This window comes from Leopardus geoffroyi, chromosome B2 (assembly GCF_018350155.1).
Source record: "Leopardus geoffroyi isolate Oge1 chromosome B2, O.geoffroyi_Oge1_pat1.0, whole genome shotgun sequence".
In the NCBI taxonomy this organism is placed as follows: domain Eukaryota; kingdom Metazoa; phylum Chordata; class Mammalia; order Carnivora; family Felidae; genus Leopardus; species Leopardus geoffroyi.
In genome coordinates, this window is record NC_059332.1 from 16419985 (window position 1) to 16429961 (window position 9977).

The window sequence follows — 9977 nt, forward strand, 5'->3', positions numbered from 1 at the left end:
AGTAAATGATCCTTATATATCGTGAACGAGAGGTTTGCTGCAATGTGTTTTAGTTTCTTTCTCACCATTTTTATGTAACCAATAGAAAGTGGGAATAGGGCGCCAGAGTGGTTCAGTCAGTTGAGTGTCTGACTCTTGATCTCAGCTCAGGTCTCGATCTCACAGTTGTGAGTTCCAGCCTTGTGTTAGGCTCTGCCCTGAGCGTGAATATCCTACTGAAAGAAGAAAGAAAGAAAGAAAGAAAGAAAGAAAGAAAGAAAGAAGAAAGAAAGGAAGGAAGAGAGAGAGAAAGAAAGAAAGAAGAGAGAGAGAAAGAAAGAAAGAAAGAAAGAAAGAAAGGAAGAAAGAAAGAAAGAAAGAAAAAAAAAGGAATAGACAGAAGAGGTAGGTTTTTCTTGCTTAACTGGATCTTGATCTAAAAAACTTTTCAGGGACACCTGGGTGGCTCAGTCGGTTAAGCGTCTGACTCTGGATTTCGGCTCAGGTCATGATCTCACGGTTTGTGAGTTCAAACCCTGCATGGGCCTCTGCGCTGACAGCACGGAACCCACTTGGGATTCTCTCTCTCTCTCTCTCTCTCTCTCTCTCCCTCTCTCTCTGCCCCTCCCCTGCTCGTGCTCTCTTTCTCAAAATAAATAAATAAACTTAAAAAAATTAAAAAGTTTCAGACCAATATTACCTTCCAGTAGTCTGGAACAAAACATTTTTAAAAAGCTTTAAAAATATCTTGTGTCTCATGAGGTTTACAGTAGGATCCAAAGGACTGGAAATACTACACACAAGAAATCTGCAGAGTATGACCCTCCCTTGTTCCCACCACTGTACCTCTACTTAAGGTCTAAAGAGTACTGCCCTACGTTGTCTTTAGCTCGTTGGGACTACCCCTAGAAACACAGGAAAGGAAGAAATCAGACTCTAACTTTAAATAACTTTGTCTCATTACAATAATGATGTACGCCCATGTTCAAAATTTTGGAAGCCACAACAGAACCCAAAGGCAAAACTATTAATGACCCAGCCATTCCACCACCCACTCTTGACATATTGGAATATCTAACCTGAGTCCTTATTTTGAACAACAAAAAAAGGTATACATATAGATTTTTGTTACAGATTTAGACTCCTTCTGCACATATTGTTGTAAAGCATTTTTCCTTAGCAATACATCAAGGACATTTCCCCCAAGTTACTGGATGTTACTTTCTAAAACATCATTTTTTTGGTTGTAAAATAAATGATCATGTATAAATATATCGCCTTTGCTTACACAATCCCCCTGGGTCCAAGATCTTGTTATAGAAACAATGCCACGTTATCTCGGTAGCTACGTCTCCGCTCTTACCCAGATCCTCCGTGATTAATTTCTAGGAGTGGAATCATTAAGCTAAAAGTCAGGCGTATTCACCGAGCTTTTGAAACATTTAGTCAAATGCCTTTCAGAAAGGGGGTCACACCTTTTTTGTTCAGTAGAGAAAAATGTGAAATGTTGCCTAGTTTCCTGGCTCTTCTGGAAAGTCTGTCCCCGGACCAGGCTGAGTGAGAACTGACAGGCCAGCTTTGTGAAGGCCACTCTGAGTAGTCCTGCCATGACCTTGAACTACAAGGACTACCGTTACTTCATACCCATTGTTGGGAATCTAGAATGCAGTGGGAAGGGTACCGGGCTTGGAGACAGAATGTCTGAGTTCAGGTCCTGTGCCACATGCTAACTACGTGAGAAAATTAAGCAGATGATCTAATATGTCTGGCTTTGTCTCCTCTTTTGTAAAATGAAGGATTTCTTCTAGATGGTCTCTGTAATGTCTTGCAACTCAAAAATTACATAATTCTAGGGCACCCAGGTGGCTCAGGTGGCTAAGCGTCTGACTCTTGATTTCGGCTCAGGTCATGATTTCACGGTTCATGAGATCGAGCCCCGTGTCAGGCTCTGTGCTGACAGTGCGAAGCCTGCTTGGGATTCTCTCTCTCTGCCCCTCCCTCACTCATGCTCTCTCTCTCTCTCTCTCTCTCTCTCTCTCTCTCTCAAAATAAGCAAATAAATATTTAAAAAGTATTATATAATTCTGTCATGCTTTAGACAAACCACCAATCTATCCACCAGCACAGATAACTTGAAAGATAAAAGATAGTCCATGTTTCACGAATGTCACATGAGTTTTATCACCTCCAATGGGTGCTGTTCACAAATAACAAGACTTGGATACTCTGAAACCAACGGTGTTACTGATATGGGATCCCTCTGTCACGGGCACTCTAAAACCTACTGCGTGCACACACAACCTTTTATGTTACGTTTCTCGATCATGACCTGAAGCAGAGGTGAGAAGTAGGATCCAATTCGGAGCAGTGAATTGTCCGAAGTCAGCAACCAACCCACTCACCCTAAACAGAGGCATCATGTTCGGAAGTTTTTCAACTGGAAAATAGCCCAGAAATGATACAGTCTCTTAGCCAGATTAAAGTAGCAGTTCGAAGGAGGTGTGTGTGAGCTGAGATCGGCTTTCGTTCTTTGCTGTCTGTGCTAGTTAATTACTCGCACCTAATACTTTGCTTCTCCAGGGGCAGGTGAGGACAAAGATATAACCCACTTCATGGTGGATCTCTGTTGGCTTATCAGCCATCACATGGCTTCTTCTGCACTTTGGTTTCCTAAACTAAAAAGGGAAAACATTTGTGGGGCACCTGGGTAGCTCAGTTGGTTAAGCATCTGACTCGATTTCGGCTCAGGTCATGATTTCACGGTTTGTGGGAGTGAGCTCTGTGTGGGGGCTCTGTGCTGATAGCATGGAGCCTGCTTGGGATTCTCTCCTCTGTCTCTCTCTGCCCTCCCCTCACTCATGCCCCTGTGCACGTGTGTACTCTCTCTCTCCAAAATAAATAAATAAACTTAAAAAAAGAAAAGGAGGGAAACATGCTTAATTCTCTTTTAACCATGAGGACTATACTTTATTGAGAGCTTACTAGGTGCCAGTGACTGGACTAAACACTTTACATACATTAGCTGATAGAGTAAAAACAACTCTGTGTGAGAGGTACAATTATCCTATCAAAAATAAGGCAAATAAGGCACAAACGGGCTAAATTATTTTCCCAAAGTCATACCCGTAGGGAATGGTAGGATTGGGATCTGGACGCAGGTCTAACTTCAAAGCCAATAACACGGTCTACAAAGACCCAAACAAACAAACAAAACTTACAAAATAAAAAAAAGTGTTATAAGTTCCAGGATAAAAGATGTTGGTGTCTGTGAATGAAATAGAATGCATTCTATTTCTTTACGACGATTAAGTCTGTAATACTGCTTTATCAGTGTTGGTCTTGTCCTACTTAAACCACGATTTCTATGTTAGCGTATAAACTTTGCAAACATCTCACCCTACAAGTAACATTGGGTCCCTTAGACCAATGTTTCTCAAGATGTTTGACCTGTACGTGCAGTTTGAAATGAATTTTATATCGTGATTCAGTACACATTCTCACACACGTATATACGAAGCCAAACTTCATGAAATAATGTTGTTCGTATCATATGAAACGCACCCTGTTTTCTATTTTGCTTTATGTTATTTTTCATGCTATTTGTGATGCAATAAGATGATGTTGTGACTAATGAAACCTGTATTTCGACACAGTGCCTTGTACACTAAGGATCTGATTGATAGTGAACATTCTCTCTGGGCTAGGGGGCAATTCCTTCATTATTTCCACTCCCCCCAGTCTCTGCCTCTCTGATGCTCACCCCCCAAGAAAAGGACCCACTGCTTCACATCAAATCTTTTAATTTTCCAAAACTTCCCTTCATTTCCTATGCCAAGGGAAGTCTGCCCTCTAATGATGCAAAAGCACCATTGATTTCAAAGATTCAGCTCCTCAGAAATAGACAAAAAAAAGGGGATTCTGAATGTAAGAGGGTTGAAAAGAAGGTTAGAGTTAACAGAGTCTAAACTCTTTATTTATTTATTTATTCATTCATTTATTTATTTATTCCAAAGGATACAGGAGTGCTGATGCATAGGGGCACGTGTACCCCAATGTTCACAGCAACACTATCAACAATAGCCAAATTATGGAAAGAGCCCAAATGTCCATCGACTGATGAATGGGTAAAGAAGATGTGGTTTATATGCACAATGGAATACTACTTGGCAATGAGAAAGAATGAAATCCTGCCACTCGCAGCAACGTGGATGGAACCGGAGGGTCTTATGCTGAGTGAAATAAGTCAGGCAGAGAAGGACAGATATCATATGTTTTCACTCATATATGGATCTTGAGAAACTTAACAGTAGACCATGGGGGAAGGGAAGGGGGAAAAAAAACTGTTTCAAACAGAGAGGGAGGTGACCCATAAGGGACCCTTAAATACAGAAAACAAACTGAGGGTTGATGGGAGGGTGGGAGAGGGGGGAAATGGGTGATGGGCATGGAGGAGGCACTTATCGGGATGAGCAGTGGGTGTCGTACCTAAGCGAGTCTATTCCCGAAGCCAAGAGCACATTGTATACACTGTATGTTTGTGGTAGGGTCCCCCTCCTTAAGAGAAGGAAAAAAACAAACAAACACAAAAAACCAAAACTCAAGGAAACCTGGTTATACATGTACATGACAACATCCCTCACGACCTTGGAACGTGAGACAACTTAATCAGACTGCATGTTTGTGTGTTACCACATACGGGTGACAAAAAAGTGGGGAAATATACAAAAAACGATGCCACGTGGCGCTCGGGGCTCAGTTCTTTGGGTACAAACCCAACTGACGGGTGCCGGCAGGAATAAAGTTGCTTCCTGGAAAGAAAAGCCTCGGTGTCACGACTCTCCATGCCCGAATCCTGCTACAGGTTAGCTAACATGACAATAAAATTATATTGAAAATAAATAAATAAATAAATAAATAAGCTTTTTATTTAGAAAGAAGGGACAACAGAGGCCCAGAGAGGCATCTGCCCGCATAGTCTCCTATGGAATGTCTGCCCGTAAGAGAGGGGGACATCTCCATCCCAGTGTGGACCAGCAGGGCTTTCTCTGGGACTCTGACACCTGTCTTTGAACCAGCAGCAGCGAGCCAGGAGAAGTGCCGGAAGGTATATGCCACAGCCCCTGCTTGGCGATGGAAAACAAAATCGAACCCATATTTTAAGGAAGACCCTTTAATCTGGACTTGAGGGAGCCAAGCCGGAGGATGAATTTTGCCTTGATTCTGAATATTTTGACCCAAACGACAGGAGACAATTCCCCTAAGGAACGCCAAGAAGAAGGTTTGATAAATCGCCATGAAGATAAGAGAGTTCTTTTTTTTTTAATCTTTTTTTTTTTTTCAACGTTTCTTTATTTTTGGGACAGAGAGAGAGAGACAGAGCATGAACGGGGGAGGGGCAGAGAGAGAGAGGGAGACACAGAATCGGAAACAGGCTCCAGGCTCTGAGCCATCAACCCAGAGCCTGACGCGGGGCTCGAACTCACGGACCGTGAGATCGTGACCTGGCTGAAGTCGGACGCTTAACCGACTGTGCCACCCAGGCGCCCCAAGAGAGTTCTTATTCTACCTTTTGGCGAAGAGGGAGCCACAGTGTGGAATTTTCCTCTTCATTCTGTTATGTGCTGCTAAGCACTCTGCCCCTCTCTCATAGTCCTTTCTAGTTTATATCGGACTGTGTTATAATTGTCTTTTTACCTGTCTGTAGTCCTTAAACAGCTACATCATGGTGTGATGAACACAAGGAAGTCCATTTTGTGAACCGTCATATCCCGGATGCTTCTGTAGGTTTTCCTGGTGAACGAATGAATGAGTATTTAAGCATGTCTACACTGTGTTAGATATATTTGGGGAAAAAAAAAAAACAAACTTTTGTCCGCTTATGTCCCACCCATTTTTCAAGATCTTTTGTATCAACAAATCCTTGACCTACTCAGAAAGACTCAGAATTTGTCCCACTGCTATCGCTTTCTACTTTGTGAATGCCTTGCTAGAAGCCACTAGATTATTCAGGCATTTTTGACTTTTTATGTTCTACCATGTGGGGATGCCTGGATGGCTCAGTCAGTTAAGCATCCGACTTTGGCTCAGGTCATGAGCTCATGGTTTGTGAGTTCGAGTCCCGCCTCGGGCTTTGTGCTGACAGTTCTCTCGGAGCCTGGAGCCTGCTTCGGACTCTGTGTCTCCTTCTCTCTCTGCCCCTCTCCCGGTCATGCTCTGTCTCTCCCACTCTCAAAAATAAGTTTAAAAAAATTAAAAAAAAATTTACATTCTACCATTTGACATCACAAAGAGTAAATACAAGTATAATTCAGTGCTAAGGCTAGATGCAGAATCAGAAGTCGGTTTTTAAGACCTACCATTCAGAATCCAGCCCAATCTCTAATTTATTTACCCTGCGTTTTTCTAGGGTCGCTGATTGGCTAGCTAAGGATGAATAGACAATATACAAGGAGAATAACTTTTATGTATGTGTGTATATATGTATATGTGTATCACGGGAAGTAAAATTTAGACAGCACCTGACCTACCTCCTCAAAAACATTAAAGAAAAATCATTTAAAAAAAAGAAAAGAAGGGGCGCCTGGGTGCCGCAGTCGGTTAAGCATCCGACTTCAGCCAGGTCACGATCTCGCGGTCCGTGAGTTCGAGCCCCGCGTCAGGCTCTGGGCTGATGGCCCAGAGCCTGGAGCCTGTTTCCGATTCTGTGTCTCCCTCTCTCTCTGCCCCTCCCCCGTTCATGCTCTGTCTCTCTCTGTCCCAAAAATAAATAAACGTTGAAAAAAAAATTTTTTTTAAAAAGAAAAGAAAAGAAAAACTCTCCTGAGATCCACTCAGCTGCTCTTTGTGATTGGAATGACAGACACTCCTGAAACAGATCTTATCAGCAGCAGGTATGGGGACATGAATGTGTCTTAACTACCTGGGAGGAAGAGCACTTATCACCATAATCCCTGCAAAACCAACTAAACTGAGAAATATTCCATTGTGTAGCATCTGTGGTCAACCTTACCTTCCTCAGCCCTTGTACAGCTTGAACTTATCTCCCCCCTGCCCGACAGAGACTTAGAAAAGCAAAAGGAATTTGGTATTATCAATGTGCTGGTTTATCAGATATGAATTCATTTGTTTTTCCCAAAAATGACTTATCAGCGTGAACAGAGCTGGCTGGCCCAAGTGTGAATTGTGCTCCAAATACCATTTCTGAGTTCCCCCAGAGCCCAAGAATGTTTTATCTCCGGGTTGTTTCCCCTGTTTGTTTGTGTGTGTGTGTGTGTGTGTGTGTGTGTGTGTGTTTTAACTCCTTACCTATTGAGATGCATTTCTGGGTCAGGATCCCTGTAAAGACACCAGGAATTAGCACTGCTGAAGGAAATGCCCAGCTCAGGCTGTCTGGTGGCCAGTGTGCTGGGTAGGGTTTCAGCTTTCATCCAAAAACACTGGACAGTAGGAAGTGAGATGAATTGCCTGAAGATGGCTGCCGGGGGGCTGAGCGTCTGGGGCCTTTCTTTGTGCGGCCACTGGTTTGTTTGTTTTTTTTTCCCCTGTCTGGGCACAATGGAAAATGCCCAGCCTGGGAGGCAGGCAGGGCTCTGGGCCCTGTGGCCCCGCGTGCTAAACCAACACCCCAGGGGAAAGAGAAGGGGTTCCTTCAGCCTCATCTTGTTACCTGCCTCACCGCACCTCTGAGGGGTCCCCTACATCCCACTATGGGTTGCTAATGGAGCAGCCTAACCAGGCTTCCCAGACTCTTTGATGCCTGACGTCATCTTGCTGTACGTTTTCAAGACCTGCTCTCGTCTTGCACCTTTCTGGGCCAGACTCCCTCCGTAGAAGGCTCCACAGCTATCTCCTTCCTACAGATGGACTTGAGGAGGCTTAACTCGGAAAGCCCTGATTCTTTTTTTTTTTTTTTTTTTTGAGCCCTTGAACAGAAAAGCAAGCCGTAACCACTTAAATAAAAGTGTCTTTGAGTGTTCAGAGATCTTTCTGAAGGTGAAATAAATGATAAGGCATGTCAGTTTAGATTTCCCACTAGAAATATCTAATGACTTGAGGGAAAACAAAGTGCTCGGTGTTTGTGGTTCTTGCTGTAGTTTTATAGTCATAATTCCACATTTCTTTTGGGTTTCCGTGACTCACGTCCGCACGTACAAGACACATGTCACCTGAGGGGGGGGGCTGAAATTGAACCTGAGAGACGTCGTCAGGAATGTTTTGTAATCAACAGGAACTCTTTTTAGCATGGTGCTGTGTGGCTTTATAGCAGTAATGTTGAGAAGGATCATAAATTATAAGGATGCCTCTGAGTCCCCAAGGCTAGACTCATATACCTAAACAAGTTTATTCAGCTTTTCTTATGAAAACTTCCCAAGGAAGTGACTCCACAAACCTCCTTAATGAGGTCCTACAGCCGTGTAGCGTCTAAGAACGGCATTTCAGCAAGAAAATCAAAGTCAAGGTCAAGACTAGAAAAACCTGACAACTGGAGGAGAGGGTACTCCTGGCCCGACGCAGGCACGAGTCAGAGGTCATCAGTTCAGGTGGTCAAGGTACAAGATTCACAGCATTTGCAGTTACCAGAGGTCAGAGTGGGAAAGAAAAGAAAAGATTCAAGGTGAACCGTCATAGGTTATTGGGAAGACAGGTATCTGAGGTCCAGACAGGAGAGATACTGAAAAGCTAAGAAAAAGGTAAAATCACCTGCAAGTAGATAATGCTGATGTAAACCTGATGTTCAGACAAGGTCAATTCTAAACAGAAGTTGCTTGTACGGTTCGAGAGGTGAGGTTTCCTTAGGACAGAAAGGGGAGGCATTTGTGAATAATTGACCTGAACCACCTGAGCACACATGTTTAAAACTTGTAACTTTATTTTCTTGTATTAGTTTCAGGCTAAAGAATGTAACTTTGAACGTATTTAGAAACACCAGACCTCACCGGAGACGCGAAAGTCGCCTTGTCTCTTATAGCCATGTGTGAGGACACGCTCTTCGGTTTTCATTTCTCTAAGCTACCTGAGTCATTAGTACCAAGTTCTGTCATGCTGAGATTTTTCTAGAATGGTCACGACATTCAAGGTCACGACACCGTTGGTCCACGCAGGTGTGAGACTGAACAGCTCAACAGGGAAAATTATCAGGTTGCCTTAGCAAAAACAAAGCTCCCCAGGCCCTCCCCCATTAAAATTCTGAACAGATTTTTCTTCTGAAATTTTCTCTTAAAACAAGCTACTTTCATTCTGTGTCTCTCTCTCTCTCTCTCTGACCCTCCCCCGTTCATGCTCTGTCTCTCTCTGTCCCAAAAATAAATAAACGTTGAAAAAAAAAATTAAAAAAAAAAAAAAAGGGGTGCCTGGGTGGCGCAGTCGGTTAAGTGTCCGACTTCAGCCAGGTCACGATCTCGTGATCCGTGAGTTCGAGCCCCGCGTCGGGCTCTGGGCTGATGGCTCAGAGCCTGGAGCCTGTTTCCAATTCTGTGTCTCTCTCTCTCTCTCTGACCCTCCCCCGTTCATGCTCTGTCTCTCTCTGTCCCAAAAATAAATAAACGTTGAAAAAAAAATTAAAAAACAAACAAACAAACAAACAAACAAAAAAACAAGTTACTTTCTTAGTGAGGGCTACCGTGCCTTCTCTACAAACCCAACCAAATTTAAATAGTCTCTTCTTACTTTAAAATTAGAAGACGGCGGTTATAGACTTATGAAAAGCGTGCGTCTTTATAATTCCTGCTTAAAACACTGTGATCCTTCTCTGCATGGCCAAAAATTAAACTGGTTACTTACTGGCTCTTGCTACTCCCTAAAAGGGGGGTCAAAGCAGTGAAAAAAAAAATCTGCATGTGGACTTCTTTTTCACAGTCACGGAACTATAAAGAAATCTCAGTTATTTTCCATCATGTGTTTTGACCAAAAGACAGTGTCTTATGTGTGACGTGTTAAGGAGGATGATGACTTCTCCCTATGATTTTTTAAAAGCTGGAAAATAATTTAGAACTTTTCCC